The sequence below is a fragment of the Macrobrachium nipponense genome, chromosome 1 (genome assembly GCF_015104395.2).
Source record: "Macrobrachium nipponense isolate FS-2020 chromosome 1, ASM1510439v2, whole genome shotgun sequence".
Lineage (NCBI taxonomy): Eukaryota > Metazoa > Arthropoda > Malacostraca > Decapoda > Palaemonidae > Macrobrachium > Macrobrachium nipponense.
In genome coordinates this window covers 67522268-67529767 of record NC_087200.1, presented here as the reverse complement: position 1 = coordinate 67529767, position 7500 = coordinate 67522268, and positions in this window count along the sequence as shown.

The window sequence follows — 7500 nt, the reverse complement described above, 5'->3', positions numbered from 1 at the left end:
AGACTTGAACTATTATCTTTCCATTAATTATCCTGTAAGAACCAGAATTATTCCACTAGGACTTTGCTTTGAATAAACGTATATATTTTTGTAGCTCCGACTCTGATTTGTTGACCTGATGGAATGGAGAGAGAGAGAGAGAGAGAGAGAGAGAAGGCTATGCCATGATCACCTTGAGAGAGAGAGAGAGAGAGAGAGAGAGAGAGAGAGAGTGGAGGGACTGAGTGTTACCAGTTCGCCTAACACTCTGGCTAAACACATACCAAATATGAAAATAGCGGGGGGGCGACGCTCCTCGTTGTTAATATATATATATATATATATATATATATATATATATATATATATATATATATATATATATATATATATATATATTATATAATATACAGAGGAAGTAGTGGTAAAGATTGTTTGGCTTATGATGAGGGTCGGAGCAACCGAGTTAATAATTCGATTGGCGTAAAGGTGATGTCTGGACGAATTTGGATATTCTGCTTTTTATTATTTTCTTATTGCTTCTACATGATCTACGTGAATTTATACCACCAATGTGATTTAATTTTAAATACCTTTATTTCATAAAAACCTCAGATTTTAGTTCAGTTTCATTTTAACTGAAATTAAGATTTTTTTTCATAACCTTGTCACTTGAGGCGATGATGTAAAAGAAGTAGTTTTTGCTAAAAAGTCCTCCCCACCATTTCCGAATTGATAAGCTAGCGTGAGGGAAAATAAATTACCATCCACTGCCCATTAGCCTGAAGTATGATTTATGAATGCCTGTTGAAACAATGCTGAGCTAAGACCGTTAAGCTAACTCGGCACCTGGTGAAAATTGAATATTAATGATACTAGACCTTTTCAGAAACAAATACGAAAAGTAAGTACAGACGGATATTACATTTTTTATATTCGTTTATAAATGAGATAAGACTATTAGGCGATAATAGTTTTAGCCATTATCCTGCTTGAACGTTGGTACTTTAGGCCATTTAAAATTTAGGTCCAAGACGTTTCTGTATCAGGAGTCTTTAGGCTAAAGATATCTAGGTCCGTTTGAACTTCTACAGAAGACAAATGACAAGAATGACTTTCAAATGGTAACTGACTTCGTATATATCCCTCCCATGTGAGTGGCTATGGGTTTCCTTTCTTCAGGAAAGGCCTCACAGTCAAGGAGCCCAAACTCTCCTTACAAGACGTGTAATAATCGCTTGCCGTTGAGTAATAATGAAAGAGGCGGTTATTCCCCACAGGTAATTGTCATAGTGCAATGATCCTTTTGGGCAATTTTCTTACTTCTATATAATATCACTAATTAAGTCTTACAGAATTTGTTTCTTATGAAACTCGACATTCCTGATACTTATAACACTAATTGACCTCTTGATACTAATATCAAAGGTCAATCCACCTAAGATTGTAATTCTTAGAAACAATTCATCTGTCATTTGCTTTGCTAACCTCTCTGCTACTTCATTTTCAAGTACATCCACATAACATAGATCCTTAAAAGGTCAAGTTTCTATCCTTTGCACTTTATATTGTTGAGCCATAATAAGGACTTCAGAATAATAGAACGTGCAACTCAGTGTTGAATTACAATAAATGGTAAGTTACCATTCACAAAGTGACTATATTTTCAGCCATTTTTTATATCTATAAGGAATGCCCGATTTTGTTTGACATACATTATAGCTGCCTTCAGTAATTTGACTTTTAGAACCTTATCGTTAATATTAACAATACGACAGGAAGTAATCTTGCATACACAAGTTTTATATGTTATTACCATCTTTGAATATACTTAATAATTATGTAGAAATAAGAACTTCGGTCTACATTCCATAATATAATTGTGGCTAGTAGGCAATATCAATATATCTTTTGAACCTAACACTAAAAAAATTGAAAGCCCGGATATACGTATGGTTATTAGAAAGTGCGCGATAGATTTATTTTCCGTATCTATGTGAAATTTCATCGTAGAATATTTTAGTAAAATATCAAATGATATAAATCCACTCGTCCACATATAACAAGTCAAAATCAGCAATCTCAATTTTTTCTGGAGCCGAACCACAAGAAAGTTTGTGTAAAGCTAAACATGATTAAACGTTCTGCAGATTAAGTACGAAATCCCACTAACTCTTCAGAGAAAAATTTAACCCCGAACGTTTGTCCAATCAATTAAAATACAAGAGGAGTTGGACATCCTCCTTTGATGAAGTTTTTAGCTCTTTTACAAAGCAAAACATTTATGGCAGCTGGTCACAGAATATCATTCTCTCGATTTTCCATGCATAGCTTGTATGATTTCCTAATCTAGTTATTTTTTAAAAGCATTGCAAGACTTTACCTGACCGAGGGTGGCTGCCATAAAATAAAACAAACAAAATTCATACTTGGTATGGCTAAGTTTGCTCCATAACGACAACTTCGTATATGAACTACTGCTCAGAAAATATATGTATATATATATATATAATATATATATGATATATATTATAATATATATATATATATATATAATATATATATATATATATATATATATATATATATATAATATATATATATATATATATATATATATATATATATATTATATATATATATATATATATATATAGTATATATATATATATATATATATATATATATATATATATATATATATATATATATGATATATATATCTATATATATATATATATGTATATATATATATATATATATATATATATATAATATATATATATATATATATATATATACTATATATATATATATATGTATATATATATATATATATATATATATATATATATATATATATATATATATATATATATATATATATATATATATATATATATATATATATATATATATACTATATATATATATATATATATATATATATATATATATATATATATGTAAGGCCTAGGGTTTTGATTAATAATATGCGTTCTCTGTGACCTGTGGAATGTGGAGAACAGTGCAGAGGTAACGACCCGAGAGTAGCTGAACAATGAGTTTCTGGGGGTGGCGTGAGATAAAAGTGCTTAGTTCAACGAGTCAATGTACGACAGTTTATGAACTCTTCTCAAAGTGCCTTTGGGAAACTGGATGCAGCTAGAACCGCGAGGCGATATCGAACTGTGTGTTCGTATGTGCGTGTGTGCCTCTTTCTGTTAAATAGGTTCATACCCAAGCCTATGGGAGGGATTTTGACATAGGGCTTCGAGTCACAGGCAAAGATGCCGTGGCATTCGCCGGGGGAGTTTTTTGTAACATAGTGTTTAGTGTCCGGCTGTCTGGGTAAGTGTTCAAGTGCTTTAGCCAAAGGGATGCTTGTTTGATATCTTGTAAGATGTTCCATTTTATTAACTTTGTCTTTAAACTTGTGTGTGTACTTACCGGGATGTGTCTGTATCTTTGAAACAGACGGATCTGGAATATCGGGGGACAAAGAGTTCCCAGAGGGGTGTGGACTTTTTGGTGACTTGACATTGTACTGTTTTTGAGTTAGTCTGTAAGACTGGATTACTTGGTTAATTGATTTATTTATTCTTGTTAATAAACGCTAATGTTATGATGCAACTCTCTCATTTTCATTACCTGTTAGAATGGAGAGAGAGAGAGAGAAAGAGATTGTCGGTGCTAGAGAGAGAGAGAGAGAAAGAGATTGTCGGTGCTAGAGAGAGAGAGAGAGAGAGAAAGAGATTCCTTGCCGAGAGAGAGAGAGAGAGAGGCTGTGTATGTAATGGGGTGGGGGTCTGCCTTCCGTTTCGTGTCCACGCTTACCTTATGAATACTGGGGAAAGAATCCCCCCAGTTATAGTGGTGGCAGACGGTTAAGAGGGGATATAAAAGTGTTCTTTCTTTTCTATGCCTAGGAACGCCAATGTAGAGATGGGTGGCCAGTTAGAAAATAAAAGGGGTTATGGCTTAGCGATAGTTTTCGAACGACAAAGCTTTGTGGGATTGTGGAAAATCGTTAAACTGTTAGTTTTCAGTTACTTAGTGAGAAAAAATGAGAAAATATCTGTCTGTTAACTGTGCTAAAGGGAGGGAAGCATTTTATTGAACTCAGCATTTTTCCCAGGGAGTCAGCCTAGAAGCAGTGAGCGCACCCAGTGTGACTTTTGCTTGTGCAATGACGAGTGTGTTCCGAGATACCCGTGCGGCGGTCGTTGTTAGTATCACTACCGCGTTTTACGAGAATTTCGAGTTCTTTTTGTTCCCATTATGGAGTGGTAAGTGTTAAAACTATTGTTTATCAAAGGGAGAGGGTTTTTGTTTAAATATTTCAGGGTTATGGGATTGGTTCAAGAGGTCAACAATTTTTCTTGTCTTTGCCCCATGGTGACGTGTTTTCTTTATTTGCACGTGTTTATGATAGACGTATTCGTCTTTGTTTTAAACACATGAGAGGGTATTAAGATGTATCTATGCATGTGAACCGTGCTTAGATAAGCATACTTGGCTTAAAGACACAGCGGCCACAATTTTACGGGCTCAGCACATTTCTGCAGAGAAGCGCGTTGCATTGCGAGGGTATATTGGTATCCCTCGGGGGAATAGTCGCATGGGGGGTACCACTGGCCTCCCTCGAGAGATAGTGCAGGGTGGGCACTAGTGTATACCGTTGGGAAGGGGTCCTCGACACTGTTCAAGGGAGATGGGGGTATACTGCTGGTATGCCTCGGGGGGAGTGTCAATGCTCAGGGGGGGAGAAATTTTTTTTTCTCAGTGTGGGTGAACTCCCCCTTTTTCTTTTTTTTTTCTTTGTGTTGGGAGATGGATTTGGCCTTGACCATGAATGCTAAGATGTCAGCTGATTGATAAGTTGATGAAGTGAAATGCCCGTAGAGTCTTTTTTTTTAGAAAAGATATTTTTTTTTCTTCTCTCTTGGACGAAGAGAAAAGGAAATAAAAAGAGATTTTTCTTTTCCGTGAATGAGGGGAAAAGTAGTTAACATGCACGGGATGTGTTATATGTTTCTTTGTGCCTTGAAAGACACAAATATAAGGGGGATACACAGATTATTTTTTTTATTGTGTTTGAGAAATTACTTTGAAATGCCGATGATTGGTGTTGTATCTGTGTTGTGTGGCAATGGTGTTATGTCATGGGGTTGCATGTGGAAATGGTGGTATACCGTAAGATTCAGCATTACTGTTGTATGCTATTTTGAATTTCACCCTTACTTGAGATTTTAGCAAGAGAATTATTGCTGTGGAGAGTTATTATCATTATTATTAGTAATTATTATACTTGAGATGTGTCACGGGAGGTTTGCTTAAGTATAATTATCATTACGGGAGACATACTTTACGAGAGAGTTTTGAGATATTTCATGGGAGATTAGTTGATAATTATTACAGATAATTATTCAAGGAGAATTATTACAATGAATTAATGGGAGAGGTCTTGTCTTAGTTATTTGTTGAGTTTTTGTAACTTTGGAGAATATTTTCAGTGATTCACGGGGATGAGTTTTGCTGAATCTTGATGAATCTGACTGAATCTTGGTGAATTGTGTGGAATCTTGCTGAATTTTTGCTGAACTTTTGCTGAATTTTGTGCTGAATTCTTGGAGAATGGACAAGCATTAACATTGGTGATATTTTTTGTACTGATACTGATGATTTTGATGATAGCAATTTTTTTTTTTTTTTTTGGTGATTTTTGTGATAATGATATTTCTGATACTGATTTTTTTTATACTAATACGTGGGTGCCGTAATGCTATCAAGGGAGGTGAAATCTTTTTTGAATATGGGAGGAACTAACAACACATTATTTTAGTTTTTTTTTCCTTTTTTTTATGTGTTCAGCAGATAATTGCTTGACATCTGGTGAGTTACGGGAGATAGTTAATGGTGCCGTTGATTTTTCTTTTCTCCTTTTTTGGAAATTAGCCATCGCTGACACAAGTGTTTTTACCAAGGGTGAATTTGAATTTATTTTTTCTCTCCAGTTAGTGTGAATATTATCTCAGTTCATGACTTAGAGTCATTGTTCGAGAAAATGTTTGGGTTTTAGCTATTTGATGCAATAGAGAAATATATGGGGGAATTTTTTGCATAGTTTTGGATGCATACGTAATGGCACTACATTTTTTCTCTGGATATTTATGTTCCAGAAATTGTGAGTTTTCTTGCACAATACATTAGTTGTATTTGTGACAACTTTGTGAGAGATAAGAAACTTGGTTAAGTTTTCTAGTGGCTTATGTCGTAGTGCATATGGAGAAGTCTTGGTAAGACACTGTGAACTTGGAGTTCTGTTATAATGAGTTGTGGCACATAGATGATTTTTTCTAGAATTTTCTAGACAGTTTTATATGCCGAGTTTTTGCCTTTTTTTTAGCAGTTATGCTAAATGGAGAGAGTTTTTATAGTTTTTGACTATAACATTGAGTTATTCTTTGGAGAATTGGAGAGATAATTGGAGGTATATATTATTTTGGAGTTATATTTGAGATATAATATCATGGGAGATATATTTTTGGCCATTTTTGATATTTGCCAATAATGGTGATGAGAGCTATGTTTAGTTCAATTATTTTGCAGCCATCTTTGTTGCAAATGGAGACACATTTTTGGAGATTATGGGGCAATATTTGTGAGTATGTGAGTTAGTTGCTTTGAGTGAACATTTTTTGGAGATATATTTTTTGGAGCCTTGTTTTGTTCCACATGGAGTTATTGGGGAAATAGAGGTAAATATTTTGTATTTGCCGAAATAGAGGTGATTATTCTCTATTCTTGGAGTGGTGTCTTTTTTTTACTGACATGTGGCTTTTGGAGAAATAAGAGAATAATATAAGGGGGTTGGTTATTAACCAAATGGAGGAAATATTTTTTATAACCGGAGTGGTGTTATTATTAATATGGTGTCTTATAATGGTTACCCTTTTTTTTTTTTGTGGTCATGGAGTTTTTTTTTCGAGACAAGAGAAGATTTCTGTGGTTCTCTTTTTTGGTTTTTCGTGACTATTTAGAGGCGAGTGACATTACTGCATAACGAGTCATTTGGAGATGTGTGTGTGCATTTTTTATGTTCACAAGTGTGTTATTCTTGGAGAAATATAATTTGGGAAAAGTCATGTTGAGAGAATAAGTCTTCGAGACAATTTTTGAACACATTAAGTCATATCCTTGAGTTAATTCTGTGAAATGTCAGTCAGGACCTTTTTTTCTAGAGAATCATGAGTTTCCAAACTTATGTGTCTGACTAGACAATTTTTGCGCTGTTGTTTGAGCATGCGTCCGCAGGCGATTTTTCTGCTGACAAGCGATGTGATGAGCGCTGTGCTGTTTCTTTTCCTCTGATGGTGACAGATCAGAATTTTTGCAATATCTGGAAATGTTGGCTATAGCATTTCACGAAAGCGCATGTGTGAGAGTTTGCTTTCTGGCAAATTCCGTGGCTTTACATGGAGCATTTCTTGGGGAAAATGCGGGAGTTATGCATATTAT